This window comes from Oncorhynchus nerka, linkage group LG20 (assembly GCF_034236695.1).
Source record: "Oncorhynchus nerka isolate Pitt River linkage group LG20, Oner_Uvic_2.0, whole genome shotgun sequence".
NCBI classification, from domain to species: Eukaryota; Metazoa; Chordata; class Actinopteri; order Salmoniformes; family Salmonidae; genus Oncorhynchus; species Oncorhynchus nerka.
In genome coordinates, this window is record NC_088415.1 from 78,070,518 (window position 1) to 78,086,830 (window position 16,313).

General features: G+C 42.3%; 7 non-coding genes across 7 annotated transcripts; all 7 read right to left on the reverse strand.

The window, feature by feature from the left end:
* Positions 1 to 356: 356 nt before the first annotated feature.
* Positions 357 to 428, reverse strand: trnag-ucc (transfer RNA glycine (anticodon UCC)). Its single transcript has one exon. It is a non-coding gene; the product is annotated as a tRNA-Gly (tRNA).
* A 2,221-nt stretch (positions 429 to 2,649) lies between these two features.
* Positions 2,650 to 2,721, reverse strand: trnag-ucc (transfer RNA glycine (anticodon UCC)). Its single transcript has one exon. It is a non-coding gene; the product is annotated as a tRNA-Gly (tRNA).
* Positions 2,722 to 4,939: 2,218 nt separating this feature from the next.
* On the reverse strand, positions 4,940 to 5,011 carry trnag-ucc (transfer RNA glycine (anticodon UCC)). The gene has a single exon. It is a non-coding gene; the product is annotated as a tRNA-Gly (tRNA).
* Positions 5,012 to 7,230: 2,219 nt separating this feature from the next.
* Positions 7,231 to 7,302, reverse strand: trnag-ucc (transfer RNA glycine (anticodon UCC)). Its single transcript has one exon. It is a non-coding gene; the product is annotated as a tRNA-Gly (tRNA).
* A 2,218-nt stretch (positions 7,303 to 9,520) lies between these two features.
* On the reverse strand, positions 9,521 to 9,592 carry trnag-ucc (transfer RNA glycine (anticodon UCC)). The gene has a single exon. It is a non-coding gene; the product is annotated as a tRNA-Gly (tRNA).
* Positions 9,593 to 11,810: 2,218 nt separating this feature from the next.
* Positions 11,811 to 11,882, reverse strand: trnag-ucc (transfer RNA glycine (anticodon UCC)). Its single transcript has one exon. It is a non-coding gene; the product is annotated as a tRNA-Gly (tRNA).
* A 2,203-nt stretch (positions 11,883 to 14,085) lies between these two features.
* Positions 14,086 to 14,157, reverse strand: trnag-ucc (transfer RNA glycine (anticodon UCC)). The gene has a single exon. It is a non-coding gene; the product is annotated as a tRNA-Gly (tRNA).
* Positions 14,158 to 16,313: the final 2,156 nt, after the last annotated feature.

Consider the following 16,313-nt stretch of genomic DNA (forward strand, 5'->3'; position numbering starts at 1 on the left):
GCCTAGGCCTACTTCTATGGGTAATCAGGTGCACCTCCTTAAACATTATTGACAGGAGAACTCCAAACAAAACACAATGAATAAATTGACAACGCGTAAATGGAATGAAATAAAATAGAACTTGTTTCCATCCCCTCAGCTTCAGCAATGGATTGGTCCACTGAGATATGCGTCAATCAAGACGTGCAATAAATCTTTTTTGGGGCAACTGCTCGACTACAAAATTCTCAGTCGACCAACAGCCTATGGACCAGTTGACTAAAAGGTGTCAGCCCTATTTGATACTGAGATAAAAACAGCTGCACTAGACTTTTAGCGGATTCATTTCAAAGGGTGATTCAAACAAAATACCCAGTTGCGTTGGCCGGGAATCGAACCCGGGTCAACTGCTTGGAAGGCAGCTATGCTCACCACTATACCACCAACGCTTACCAAATAACTACCAGGAGCAGTCTCTGTTTGAAAATGAAAGTAAAAGAAAACCTACATTTGACATTTGCAGAATAATAATGGGATTCCCTAAAAACACATCACTGACATCACCAGGCGGTCAATGAGTTAATAGACCAATAACAAAGAGTTCCAAACGGCTCTGCCAATAACAGCTAGTTTTCAGGTTTCCCCCTTTCCACTCAGACAATGCCAGACATTCCTAGCAAAAATCCTGCTTGACAAATTGCTCTTTTACTAACAAGTCATTTTTGCTTATTTTGGATCATTTTCATTGAAAACAATCACAGTAAGATATTTGATTGTTACCTAGAAATGATTTGACTGATCCATTGCTGAAGTCCCCGACAACATTTTTTTGAGTCGACCAAAAGCCGTTCTTTCGACAAGTCGACTGGTTCAAATGTTTAAAAGTGTGTTTTTCCATATATAAACTGAATAAAATCAACTATATGTAGGCTACTGAGCTTGTCTGATGCTTTAAGCATTACTCAAGAGGGTGCCCTAACCTAACCTAACCAGAAGAACAAAACCTTTTCCCAAATCTCCTCCTCCCGCTGCTGATGGCCTTTGCACCATTACGCTCCAGGCATTAGGCTACACCAGGGGGTCAGTTTCCATTTAAAGTGCCAATGAACCTTTCATTTATTTTTTACCGCAAAATTTCATGATATCCAATTGGTAGTTACAGTCTTGTCCCATCTCCACAACAGACTCAGGATAGGTGAAGGTTGAGAGCCACGCGTCCTCTGAAACACAACACAGCCAGGCTGCACTGCTCACTTACCCTGGAAACTAGCCGCACCAATGTGTCAGAGGAAACACCGTACACCTGGCGACCGTGTCAGTGTGCATTGCGCCCAGCATTGTGCCCGGCCTTCCACGGGAATCGCTAGTGCGCGATGGGACAAGAACATCCCTGCCGGCCAAACCGTCCCCTAAACGAGACGACAACGGGCCAATTGTGCACCGCCCCATGGGTCTCCCGGTCGCGGCCCGCTGCAACAGAGGACACAGACTTGAACCAGGATCCTGCTCTGCATTGCAGTGCCTTAGAACACTGCGCCACTCAGGAGACCCGATCTGCGTGCCAGTTATGGTTTTCATATGCATATTTTCGGAGAACAGTTTGATTTATTTCATATGTAAAGTCTTCGTATCTCAAAATCATTTTCAAGTGATGAATAAAAATGATATCTAAACCAAAATGAAAACTACACAAATCTAAATGTCACTTCTATTGCCATTGCCAACAATGTAAAAACGGCCTACATAAAGCCTACAAATAAAATCATTACAGTCTGAAGGTGAAAAAAATATCCTGATAAAAAAATAAATCACTTTGGCTACACATGGCCTTTCTGCAACGAACATGAAACAATGTAGCAACTAATCAACTTGGTCCAGCCAGATTCTTGAGCTAACAAACTTGCAACATTGTATTAAAAAAATTGGACCCTCAGTTTCCCCTGCCAGTGACCTCCGGGCAGACACAGCTGTAGGCTCAATATCAGGCTATTTACGCAAGGACAAGAAGTAATCAGGTAGGCCTATTTTATAACGTTTCCACCGGATCAGAGCATGACATTTTATTATTTTTTGCTGAGTGCTTATCCAAAGGGAGAGAGCTGGAAATATTTTTCAAATAGGCTACATTGAGGAACTATTGTCATTCTCAATGGATGTAAAAACAGACTTTGTTTCCTTGCTGTTTAAGGTGAAGAAAAATGTACTTTGAGAAGCTCCACAGCTCATAAATTGTGGGGATTAAAGAGAATCAGAAATACTGTCAGATCCCCAAATGGGCACATTTATAAGCCTACATTTGCTCGCAGGCCAGGTAGCCTAGGCCTACTTCTATGGGTAATCAGGTGCACCTCCTTAAACATTATTGACAGGAGAACTCCAAACAAAACACAATGAATAAATTGACAACGCGTAAATGGAATGAAATAAAATAGAACTTGTTTCCATCCCCTCAGCTTCAGCAATGGATTGGTCCACTGAGATATGCGTCAATCAAGACGTGCAATAAATCTTTTTTGGGGCAACTGCTCGACTACAAAATTCTCAGTCGACCAACAGCCTATGGACCAGTTGACTAAAAGGTGTCAGCCCTATTTGATACTGAGATAAAAACAGCTGCACTAGACTTTTAGCGGATTCATTTCAAAGGGTGATTCAAACAAAATACCCAGTTGCGTTGGCCGGGAATCGAACCCGGGTCAACTGCTTGGAAGGCAGCTATGCTCACCACTATACCACCAACGCTTACCAAATAACTACCAGGAGCAGTCTCTGTTTGAAAATGAAAGTAAAAGAAAACCTACATTTGACATTTGCAGAATAATAATGGGATTCCCTAAAAACACATCACTGACATCACCAGGCGGTCAATGAGTTAATAGACCAATAACAAAGAGTTCCAAACGGCTCTGCCAATAACAGCTAGTTTTCAGGTTTCCCCCTTTCCACTCAGACAATGCCAGACATTCCTAGCAAAAATCCTGCTTGACAAATTGCTCTTTTACTAACAAGTCATTTTTGCTGATTTTGGATCATTTTCATTGAAAACAATCACAGTAAGATATTTGATTGTTACCTAGAAATGATTTGACTGATCCATTGCTGAAGTCCCCGACAACATTTTTTGAGTCGACCAAAAGCCGTTCTTTCGACAAGTCGACTGGTTCAAATGTTTAAAAGTGTGTTTTTCCATATATAAACTGAATAAAATCAACTATATGTAGGCTACTGAGCTTGTCTGATGCTTTAAGCATTACTCAAGAGGGTGCCCTAACCTAACCTAACCAGAAGAACAAAACCTTTTCCCGAATCTCCTCCTCCCGCTGCTGATGGCCTTTGCACCATTACGCTCCAGGCATTAGGCTACACCAGGGGTCAGTTTCCATTTAAAGTGCCAATGAACCTTTCATTTATTTTTTACCACAAAATTTCATGATATCCAATTGGTAGTTACAGTCTTGTCCCATCTCCACAACAGACTCAGGATAGGTGAAGGTTGAGAGCCACGCGTCCTCTGAAACACAACACAGCCAGGCTGCACTGCTCACTTACCCTGGAAACTAGCCGCACCAATGTGTCAGAGGAAACACCGTACACCTGGCGACCGTGTCAGTGTGCATTGCGCCCAGCATTGTGCCCGGCCTTCCACGGGAATCGCTAGTGCGCGATGGGACAAGAACATCCCTGCCGGCCAAACCGTCCCCTAAACGAGACGACAACGGGCCAATTGTGCACCGCCCCATGGGTCTCCCGGTCGCGGCCCGCTGCAACAGAGGACACAGACTTGAACCAGGATCCTGCTCTGCATTGCAGTGCCTTAGAACACTGCGCCACTCAGGAGACCCGATCTGCGTGCCAGTTATGGTTTTCATATGCATATTTTCGGAGAACAGTTTGATTTATTTCATATGTAAAGTCTTCGTATCTCAAAATCATTTTCAAGTGATGAATAAAAATGATATCTAAACCAAAATGAAAACTACACAAATCTAAATGTCACTTCTATTGCCATTGCCAACAATGTAAAACGGCCTACATAAAGCCTACAAATAAAATCATTACAGTCTGAAGGTGAAAAAAATATCCTGATAAAAAATAAATCACTTTGGCTACACATGGCCTTTCTGCAACGAACATGAAACAATGTAGCAACTAATCAACTTGGTCCAGCCAGATTCTTGAGCTAACAAACTTGCAACATTGTATTAAAAAAATTGGACCCTCAGTTTCCCCTGCCAGTGACCTCCGGGCAGACACAGCTGTAGGCTCAATATCAGGCTATTTACGCAAGGACAAGAAGTAATCAGGTAGGCCTATTTTATAACGTTTCCACCGGATCAGAGCATGACATTTTATTATTTTTTGCTGAGTGCTTATCCAAAGGGAGAGAGCTGGACATATTTTTCAAATAGGCTACATTGAGGAACTATTGTCATTCTCAATGGATGTAAAAACAGACTTTGTTTCCTTGCTGTTTAAGGTGAAGAAAAATGTACTTTGAGAAGCTCCACAGCTCATAAATTGTGGGGATTAAAGAGAATCAGAAATACTGTCAGATCCCCAAATGGGCACATTTATAAGCCTACATTTGCTCGCAGGCCAGGTAGCCTAGGCCTACTTCTATGGGTAATCAGGTGCACCTCCTTAAACATTATTGACAGGAGAACTCCAAACAAAACACAATGAATAAATTGACAACGCGTAAATGGAATGAAATAAAATAGAACTTGTTTCCATCCCCTCGGCTTCAGCAATGGATTGGTCCACTGAGATATGCGTCAATCAAGACGTGCAATAAATCTTTTTTTGGGGCAACTGCTCGACTACAAAATTCTCAGTCGACCAACAGCCTATGGACCAGTTGACTAAAAGGTGTCAGCCCTATTTGATACTGAGATAAAAACAGCTGCACTAGACTTTTAGCGGATTCATTTCAAAGGGTGATTCAAACAAAATACCCAGTTGCGTTGGCCGGGAATCGAACACGGGTCAACTGCTTGGAAGGCAGCTATGCTCACCACTATACCACCAACGCTTACCAAATAACTACCAGGAGCAGTCTCTGTTTGAAAATGAAAGTAAAAGAAAACCTACATTTGACATTTGCAGAATAATAATGGGATTCCCTAAAACACATCACTGACATCACCAGGCGGTCAATGAGTTAATAGACCAATAACAAAGAGTTCCAAACGGCTCTGCCAATAACAGCTAGTTTTCAGGTTTCCCCCTTTCCACTCAGACAATGCCAGACATTCCTAGCAAAAATCCTGCTTGACAAATTGCTCTTTTACTAACAAGTCATTTTTGCTGATTTTGGATCATTTTCATTGAAAACAATCACAGTAAGATATTTGATTGTTACCTAGAAATGATTTGACTGATCCATTGCTGAAGTCCCCCGACAACATTTTTTTGAGTCGACCAAAAGCCGTTCTTTTCGACAAGTCGACTGGTTCAAATGTTTAAAAGTGTGTTTTTCCATATATAAACTGAATAAAATCAACTATATGTAGGCTACTGAGCTTGTCTGATGCTTTAAGCATTACTCAAGAGGGTGCCCTAACCTAACCTAACCAGAAGAACAAAACCTTTTCCCGAATCTCCTCCTCCCGCTGCTGATGGCCTTTGCACCATTACGCTCCAGGCATTAGGCTACACCAGGGGTCAGTTTCCATTTAAAGTGCCAATGAACCTTTCATTTATTTTTTACCGCAAAATTTCATGATATCCAATTGGTAGTTACAGTCTTGTCCCATCTCCACAACAGACTCAGGATAGGTGAAGGTTGAGAGCCACGCGTCCTCTGAAACACAACACAGCCAGGCTGCACTGCTCACTTACCCTGGAAACTAGCCGCACCAATGTGTCAGAGGAAACACCGTACACCTGGCGACCGTGTCAGTGTGCATTGCGCCCAGCATTGTGCCCGGCCTTCCACGGGAATCGCTAGTGCGCGATGGGACAAGAACATCCCTGCCGGCCAAACCGTCCCCTAAACGAGACGACAACGGGCCAATTGTGCACCGCCCCATGGGTCTCCCGGTCGCGGCACGCTGCAACAGAGGACACAGACTTGAACCAGGATCCTGCTCTGCATTGCAGTGCCTTAGAACACTGCGCCACTCAGGAGACCCGATCTGCGTGCCAGTTATGGTTTTCATATGCATATTTTCGGAGAACAGTTTGATTTATTTCATATGTAAAGTCTTCGTATCTCAAAATCATTTTCAAGTGATGAATAAAAATGATATCTAAACCAAAATGAAAACTACACAAATCTAAATGTCACTTCTATTGCCATTGCCAACAATGTAAAAACGCCTACATAAAGCCTACAAATAAAATCATTACAGTCTGAAGGTGAAAAAAATATCCTGATAAAAAATAAATCACTTTGGCTACACATGGCCTTTCTGCAACGAACATGAAACAATGTAGCAACTAATCAACTTGGTCCAGCCAGATGCTTGAGCTAACAAACTTGCAACATTGTATTAAAAAAATTGGACCCTCAGTTTCCCCTGCCAGTGACCTCCGGGCAGACACAGCTGTAGGCTCAATATCAGGCTATTTACGCAAGGACAAGAAGTAATCAGGTAGGCCTATTTTATAACGTTTCCACCGGATCAGAGCATGACATTTTATTATTTTTTGCTGAGTGCTTATCCAAAGGGAGAGAGCTGGAAATATTTTTCAAATAGGCTACATTGAGGAACTATTGTCATTCTCAATGGATGTAAAAACAGACTTTGTTTCCTTGCTGTTTAAGGTGAAGAAAAATGTACTTTGAGAAGCTCCACAGCTCATAAATTGTGGGGATTAAAGAGAATCAGAAATACTGTCAGATCCCCAAATGGGCACATTTATAAGCCTACATTTGCTCGCAGGCCAGGTAGCCTAGGCCTACTTCTATGGGTAATCAGGTGCACCTCCTTAAACATTATTGACAGGAGAACTCCAAACAAAACACAATGAATAAATTGACAACGCGTAAATGGAATGAAATAAAATAGAACTTGTTTCCATCCCCTCGGCTTCAGCAATGGATTGGTCCACTGAGATATGCGTCAATCAAGACGTGCAATAAATCTTTTTTGGGGCAACTGCTCGACTACAAAATTCTCAGTCGACCAACAGCCTATGGACCAGTTGACTAAAAGGTGTCAGCCCTATTTGATACTGAGATAAAAACAGCTGCACTAGACTTTTAGCGGATTCATTTCAAAGGGTGATTCAAACAAAATACCCAGTTGCGTTGGCCGGGAATCGAACCCGGGTCAACTGCTTGGAAGGCAGCTATGCTCACCACTATACCACCAACGCTTACCAAATAACTACCAGGAGCAGTCTCTGTTTGAAAATGAAAGTAAAAGAAAACCTACATTTGACATTTGCAGAATAATAATGGGATTCCCTAAAAACACATCACTGACATCACCAGGCGGTCAATGAGTTAATAGACCAATAACAAAGAGTTCCAAACGGCTCTGCCAATAACAACTAGTTTTCAGGTTTCCCCTTTCCACTCAGACAATGCCAGACATTCCTAGCAAAAAATCCTGCTTGACAAATTGCTCTTTTACTAACAAGTCATTTTTGCTTATTTTGGATCATTTTCATTGAAAACAATCACAGTAAGATATTTGATTGTTACCTAGAAATGATTTGACTGATCCATTGCTGAAGTCCCCGTCAACATTTTTTTGAGTCGACCAAAAGCCGTTCTTTCGACAAGTCGACTGGTTCAAATGTTTAAAAGTGTGTTTTTCCATATATTAACTGAATAAAATCAACTATATGTAGGCTACTGAGCTTGTCTGATGCTTTAAGCATTACTCAAGAGGGTGCCCTAACCTAACCTAACCAGAAGAACAAAACCTTTTCCCGAATCTCCTCCTCCCGCTGCTGATGGCCTTTGCACCATTACGCTCCAGGCATTAGGCTACACCAGGGGGTCAGTTTCCATTTAAAGTGCCAATGAACCTTTCATTTATTTTTTACCGCAAAATTTCATGATATCCAATTGGTAGTTACAGTCTTGTCCCATCTCCACAACAGACTCAGGATAGGTGAAGGTTGAGAGCCACGCGTCCTCTGAAACACAACACAGCCAGGCTGCACTGCTCACTTACCCTGGAAACTAGCCGCACCAATGTGTCAGAGGAAACACCGTACACCTGGCGACCGTGTCAGTGTGCATTGCGCCCAGCATTGTGCCCGGCCTTCCACGGGAATCCCTAGTGCGCGATGGGACAAGAACATCCCTGCCGGCCAAACCGTCCCCTAAACGAGACGACAACGGGCCAATTGTGCACCGCCCCATGGGTCTCCCGGTCGCGGCCCGCTGCAACAGAGGACACAGACTTGAACCAGGATCCTGCTCTGCATTGCAGTGCCTTAGAACACTGCGCCACTCAGGAGACCCGATCTGCGTGCCAGTTATGGTTTTCATATGCATATTTTCGGAGAACAGTTTGATTTATTTCATATGTAAAGTCTTCGTATCTCAAAATCATTTTCAAGTGATGAATAAAAATGATATCTAAACCAAAATGAAAACTACACAAATCTAAATGTCACTTCTATTGCCATTGCCAACAATGTAAAAACGGCCTACATAAAGCCTACAAATAAAATCATTACAGTCTGAAGGTGAAAAAATATCCTGATAAAAAATAAATCACTTTGGCTACACATGGCCTTTCTGCAACGAACATGAAACAATGTAGCAACTAATCAACTTGGTCCAGCCAGATTCTTGAGCTAACAAACTTGCAACATTGTATTAAAAAATTGGACCCTCAGTTTCCCCTGCCAGTGACCTCCGGGCAGACACAGCTGTAGGCTCAATATCAGGCTATTTACGCAAGGACAAGAAGTAATCAGGTAGGCCTATTTTATAACGTTTCCACCGGATCAGAGCATGACATTTTATTATTTTTTGCTGAGTGCTTATCCAAAGGGAGAGAGCTGGAAATATTTTTCAAATAGGCTACATTGAGGAACTATTGTCATTCTCAATGGATGTAAAAACAGACTTTGTTTCCTTGCTGTTTAAGGTGAAGAAAAATGTACTTTGAGAAGCTCCACAGCTCATAAATTGTGGGGATTAAAGAGAATCAGAAATACTGTCAGATCCCCAAATGGGCACATTTATAAGCCTACATTTGCTCGCAGGCCAGGTAGCCTAGGCCTACTTCTATGGGTAATCAGGTGCACCTCCTTAAACATTATTGACAGGAGAACTCCAAACAAAACACAATGAATAAATTGACAACGCGTAAATGGAATGAAATAAAATAGAACTTGTTTCCATCCCCTCGGCTTCAGCAATGGATTGGTCCACTGAGATATGCGTCAATCAAGACGTGCAATAAATCTTTTTTGGGGCAACTGCTCGACTACAAAATTCTCAGTCGACCAACAGCCTATGGACCAGTTGACTAAAAGGTGTCAGCCCTATTTGATACTGAGATAAAAACAGCTGCACTAGACTTTTAGCGGATTCATTTCAAAGGGTGATTCAAACAAAATACCCAGTTGCGTTGGCCGGGAATCGAACCCGGGTGAACTGCTTGGAAGGTAGCTATGCTCACCACTATACCACCAACGCTTACCATATAACTACCAGGAGCAGTCTCTGTTTGAAAATGAAAGTAAAAGAAAACCTACATTTGACATTTGCAGAATAATAATGGGATTCCCTAAAAACACATCACTGACATCACCAGGCGGTCAATGAGTTAATAGACCAATAACAAAGAGTTCCAAACGGCTCTGCCAATAACAACTAGTTTTCAGGTTTCCCCTTTCCACTCAGACAATGCCAGACATTCCTAGCAAAAATCCTGCTTGACAAATTGCTCTTTTACTAACAAGTCATTTTTGCTTATTTTGGATCATTTTCATTGAAAACAATCACAGTAAGATATTTGATTGTTACCTAGAAATGATTTGACTGATCCATTGCTGAAGTCCCCGTCAACATTTTTTTGAGTCGACCAAAAGCCGTTCTTTCGACAAGTCGACTGGTTCAAATGTTTAAAAGTGTGTTTTTCCATATATAAACTGAATAAAATCAACTATATGTAGGCTACTGAGCTTGTCTGATGCTTTAAGCATTACTCAAGAGGGTGCCCTAACCTAACCTAACCAGAAGAACAAAACCTTTTCCCGAATCTCCTCCTCCCGCTGCTGATGGCCTTTGCACCATTACGCTCCAGGCATTAGGCTACACCAGGGGGTCAGTTTCCATTTAAAGTGCCAATGAACCTTTCATTTATTTTTTACCGCAAAATTTCATGATATCCAATTGGTAGTTACAGTCTTGTCCCATCTCCACAACAGACTCAGGATAGGTGAAGGTTGAGAGCCACGCGTCCTCTGAAACACAACACAGCCAGGCTGCACTGCTCACTTACCCTGGAAACTAGCCGCACCAATGTGTCAGAGGAAACACCGTACACCTGGCGACCGTGTCAGTGTGCATTGCGCCCAGCATTGTGCCCGGCCTTCCACGGGAATCCCTAGTGCGCGATGGGACAAGAACATCCCTGCCGGCCAAACCGTCCCCTAAACGAGACGACAACGGGCCAATTGTGCACCGCCCCATGGGTCTCCCGGTCGCGGCCCGCTGCAACAGAGGACACAGACTTGAACCAGGATCCTGCTCTGCATTGCAGTGCCTTAGAACACTGCGCCACTCAGGAGACCCGATCTGCGTGCCAGTTATGGTTTTCATATGCATATTTTTCGGAGAACAGTTTGATTTATTTCATATGTAAAGTCTTCGTATCTCAAAATCATTTTCAAGTGATGAATAAAAATGATATCTAAACCAAAATGAAAACTACACAAATCTAAATGTCACTTCTATTGCCATTGCCAACAATGTAAAAACGGCCTACATAAAGCCTACAAATAAAATCATTACAGTCTGAAGGTGAAAAAATATCCTGATAAAAAATAAATCACTTTGGCTACACATGGCCTTTCTGCAACGAACATGAAACAATGTAGCAACTAATCAACTTGGTCCAGCCAGATTCTTGAGCTAACAAACTTGCAACATTGTATTAAAAAAATTGGACCCTCAGTTTCCCCTGCCAGTGACCTCCGGGCAGACACAGCTGTAGGCTCAATATCAGGCTATTTACGCAAGGACAAGAAGTAATCAGGTAGGCCTATTTTATAACGTTTCCACCGGATCAGAGCATGACATTTTATTATTTTTTGCTGAGTGCTTATCCAAAGGAGAGAGCTGGACATATTTTTCAAATAGGCTACATTGAGGAACTATTGTCATTCTCAATGGATGTAAAAACAGACTTTGTTTCCTTGCTGTTTAAGGTGAAGAAAAATGTACTTTGAGAAGCTCCACAGCTCATAAATTGTGGGGATTAAAGAGAATCAGAAATACTGTCAGATCCCCAAATGGGCACATTTATAAGCCTACATTTGCTCGCAGGCCAGGTAGCCTAGGCCTACTTCTATGGGTAATCAGGTGCACCTCCTTAAACATTATTGACAGGAGAACTCCAAACAAAACACAATGAATAAATTGACAACGCGTAAATGGAATGAAATAAAATAGAACTTGTTTCCATCCCCTCGGCTTCAGCAATGGATTGGTCCACTGAGATATGCGTCAATCAAGACGTGCAATAAATCTTTTTTGGGGCAACTGCTCGACTACAAAATTCTCAGTCGACCAACAGCCTATGGACCAGTTGACTAAAAGGTGTCAGCCCTATTTGATACTGAGATAAAAACAGCTGCACTAGACTTTTAGCGGATTCATTTCAAAGGGTGATTCAAACAAAATACCCAGTTGCGTTGGCCGGGAATCGAACCCGGGTCAACTGCTTGGAAGGCAGCTATGCTCACCACTATACCACCAACGCTTACCAAATAACTACCAGGAGCAGTCTCTGTTTGAAAATGAAAGTAAAAGAAAACCTACATTTGACATTTGCAGAATAATAATGGGATTCCCTAAAAACACATCACTGACATCACCAGGCGGTCAATGAGTTAATAGACCAATAACAAAGAGTTCCAAACGGCTCTGCCAATAACAGCTAGTTTTCAGGTTTCCCCCTTTCCACTCAGACAATGCCAGACATTCCTAGCAAAAATCCTGCTTGACAAATTGCTCTTTTACTAACAAGTCATTTTTGCTGATTTTGGATCATTTTCATTGAAAACAATCACAGTAAGATATTTGATTGTTACCTAGAAATGATTTGACTGATCCATTGCTGAAGTCCCCGTCAACATTTTTTTGAGTCGACCAAAAGCCGTTCTTTCGACAAGTCGACTGGTTCAAATGTTTAAAAGTGTGTTTTTCCATATATAAACTGAATAAAATCAACTATATGTAGGCTACTGAGCTTGTCTGATGCTTTAAGCATTACTCAAGAGGGTGCCCTAACCTAACCTAACCAGAAGAACAAAACCTTTTCCCGAATCTCCTCCTCCCGCTGCTGATGGCCTTTGCACCATTACGCTCCAGGCATTAGGCTACACCAGGGGGTCAGTTTCCATTTAAAGTGCCAATGAACCTTTCATTTATTTTTTACCGCAAAATTTCATGATATCCAATTGGTAGTTACAGTCTTGTCCCATCTCCACAACAGACTCAGGATAGGTGAAGGTTGAGAGCCACGCGTCCTCTGAAACACAACACAGCCAGGCTGCACTGCTCACTTACCCTGGAAACTAGCCGCACCAATGTGTCAGAGGAAACACCGTACACCTGGCGACCGTGTCAGTGTGCATTGCGCCCAGCATTGTGCCCGGCCTTCCACGGGAATCGCTAGTGCGCGATGGGACAAGAACATCCCTGCCGGCCAAACCGTCCCCTAAACGAGACGACAACGGGCCAATTGTGCACCGCCCCATGGGTCTCCCGGTCGCGGCCCGCTGCAACAGAGGACACAGACTTGAACCAGGATCCTGCTCTGCATTGCAGTGCCTTAGAACACTGCGCCACTCAGGAGACCCGATCTGCGTGCCAGTTATGGTTTTCATATGCATATTTTCGGAGAACAGTTTGATTTATTTCATATGTAAAGTCTTCGTATCTCAAAATCATTTTCAAGTGATGAATAAAAATGATATCTAAACCAAAATGAAAACTACACAAATCTAAATGTCACTTCTATTGCCATTGCCAACAATGTAAAAACGGCCTACATAAAGCCTACAAATAAAATCATTACAGTCTGAAGGTGAAAAAAATATCCTGATAAAAAATAAATCACTTTGGCTACACATGGCCTTTCTGCAACGAACATGAAACAATGTAGCAACTAATCAACTTGGTCCAGCCAGATTCTTGAGCTAACAAACTTGCAACATTGTATTAAAAAAATTGGACCCTCAGTTTCCCCTGCCAGTGACCTCCGGGCAGACACAGCTGTAGGCTCAATATCAGGCTATTTACGCAAGGACAAGAAGTAATCAGGTAGGCCTATTTTATAACGTTTCCACCGGATCAGAGCATGACATTTTATTATTTTTTGCTGAGTGCTTATCCAAAGGGAGAGAGCTGGACATATTTTTCAAATAGGCTACATTGAGGAACTATTGTCATTCTCAATGGATGTAAAAACAGACTTTGTTTCCTTGCTGTTTAAGGTGAAGAAAAATGTACTTTGAGAAGCTCCACAGCTCATAAATTGTGGGGATTAAAGAGAATCAGAAATACTGTCAGATCCCCAAATGGGCACATTTATAAGCCTACATTTGCTCGCAGGCCAGGTAGCCTAGGCCTACTTCTATGGGTAATCAGGTGCACCTCCTTAAACATTATTGACAGGAGAACTCCAAACAAAACACAATGAATAAATTGACAACGCGTAAATGGAATGAAATAAAATAGAACTTGTTTCCATCCCCTCGGCTTCAGCAATGGATTGGTCCACTGAGATATGCTAAATCTTTTTTTGGGGCAACTGCTCGACTACAAAATTCTCAGTCGACCAACAGCCTATGGACCAGTTGACTAAAAGGTGTCAGCCCTATTTGATACTGAGATAAAAACAGCTGCACTAGACTTTTAGCGGATTAATTTCAAAGGGTGATTCAAACAAAATACCCAGTTGCGTTGGCCGGGAATCGAACCCGGGTCAACTGCTTGGAAGGCAGCTATGCTCACCACTATACCACCAACGCTTACCAAATAACTACCAGGAGCAGTCTCTGTTTGAAAATGAAAGTAAAAGAAAACCTACATTTGACATTTGCAGAATAATAATGGGATTCCCTAAAAACACATCACTGACATCACCAGGCGGTCAATGAGTTAATAGACCAATAACAAAGAGTTCCAAACGGCTCTGCCAATAACAGCTAGTTTTCAGGTTTCCCTCTTTCCACTCAGACAATGCCAGACATTCCTAGCAAAAATCCTGCTTGACAAATTGCTCTTTTACTAACAAGTCATTTTTGCTGATTTTGGATCATTTTCATTGAAAACAATCACAGTAAGATATTTGATTGTTACCTAGAAATGATTTGACTGATCCATTGCTGAAGTCCCCGACAACATTTTTTCGAGTCGACCTAAAGCCGTTGTTTCGACAAGTCGACTGGTTCAAATGTTTAAAAGTGTGTTTTTCCATATATAAACTGAATGAAATCAACTATATGTAGGCTACTGAGCTTGTCTGATGCTTTAAGCATTACTCAAGAGGGTGCCCTAACCTAACCTAACCAGAAGAACAAAACCTTTTCCCGAATCTCCTCCTCCCGCTGCTGATGGCCTTTGCACCATTACGCTCCAGGCATTAGGCTACACCAGGGGGTCAGTTTCCATTTAAAGTGCCAATGAACATTTCATTTATTTTTTACCGCAACATTTCATGATATCCAATTGGTAGTTACAGTCTTGTCCCATCTCCACAACAGACTCAGGATAGGTGAAGGTTGAGAGCCACGCGTCCTCTGAAACACAACACAGCCAGGCTGCACTGCTCACTTACCCTGGAAACTAGCCGCACCAATGTGTCAGAGGAAACACCGTACACCTGGCGACCGTGTCAGTGTGCATTGCGCCCAGCATTGTGCCCGGCCTTCCACGGGAATCGCTAGTGCGCGATGGGACAAGAACATCCCTGCCGGCCAAACCGTCCCCTAAACGAGACGACAACGGGCCAATTGTGCACCGCCCCATGGGTCTCCCGGTCGCGGCCCGCTGCAACAGAGGACACAGACTTGAACCAGGATCCTGCTCTGCATTGCAGTGCCTTAGAACACTGCGCCACTCAGGAGACCCGATCTGCGTGCCAGTTATGGTTTTCATATGCATATTTTCGGAGAACAGTTTGATTTATTTCATATGTAAAGTCTTCGTATCTCAAAATCATTTTCAAGTGATGAATAAAAATGATATCTAAACCAAAATGAAAACTACACAAATCTAAATGTCACTTCTATTGCCATTGCCAACAATGTAAAAACGGCCTACATAAAGCCTACAAATAAAATCATTACAGTCTGAAGGTGAAAAAAATATCCTGATAAAAAATAAATCACTTTGGCTACACATGGCCTTTCTGCAACGAACATGAAACAATGTAGCAACTAATCAACTTGGTCCAGCCAGATTCTTGAGCTAACAAACTTGCAACATTGTATTAAAAAAAAATTGGACCCTCAGTTTCCCCTGCCAGTGACCTCCGGGCAGACACAGCTGTAGGCTCAATATCAGGCTATTTACGCAAGGACAAGAAGTAATCAGGTAGGCCTATTTTATAACGTTTCCACCGGATCAGAGCATGACATTTTATTATTTTTTGCTGAGTGCTTATCCAAAGGGAGAGAGCTGGACATATTTTTCAAATAGGCTACATTGAGGAACTATTGTCATTCTCAATGGATGTAAAAACAGACTTTGTTTCCTTGCTGTTTAAGGTGAAGAAAAATGTACTTTGAGAAGCTCCACAGCTCATAAATTGTGGGGATTAAAGAGAATCAGAAATACTGTCAGATCCCCAAATGGGCACATTTATAAGCCTACATTTGCTCGCAGGCCAGGTAGCCTAGGCCTACTTCTATGGGTAATCAGGTGCACCTCCTTAAACATTATTGACAGGAGAACTCCAAACAAAACACAATGAATAAATTGACAACGCGTAAATGGAATGAAATAAAATAGAACTTGTTTCCATCCCCTCGGCTTCAGCAATGGATTGGTCCACTGAGATATGCTAAATCTTTTTTTGGGGCAACTGCTCGACTACAAAATTCTCAGTCGACCAACAGCCTATGGACCAGTTGACTAAAAGGTGTCAGCCCTATTTGATACTGAGATAAAAACAGCTGCACTA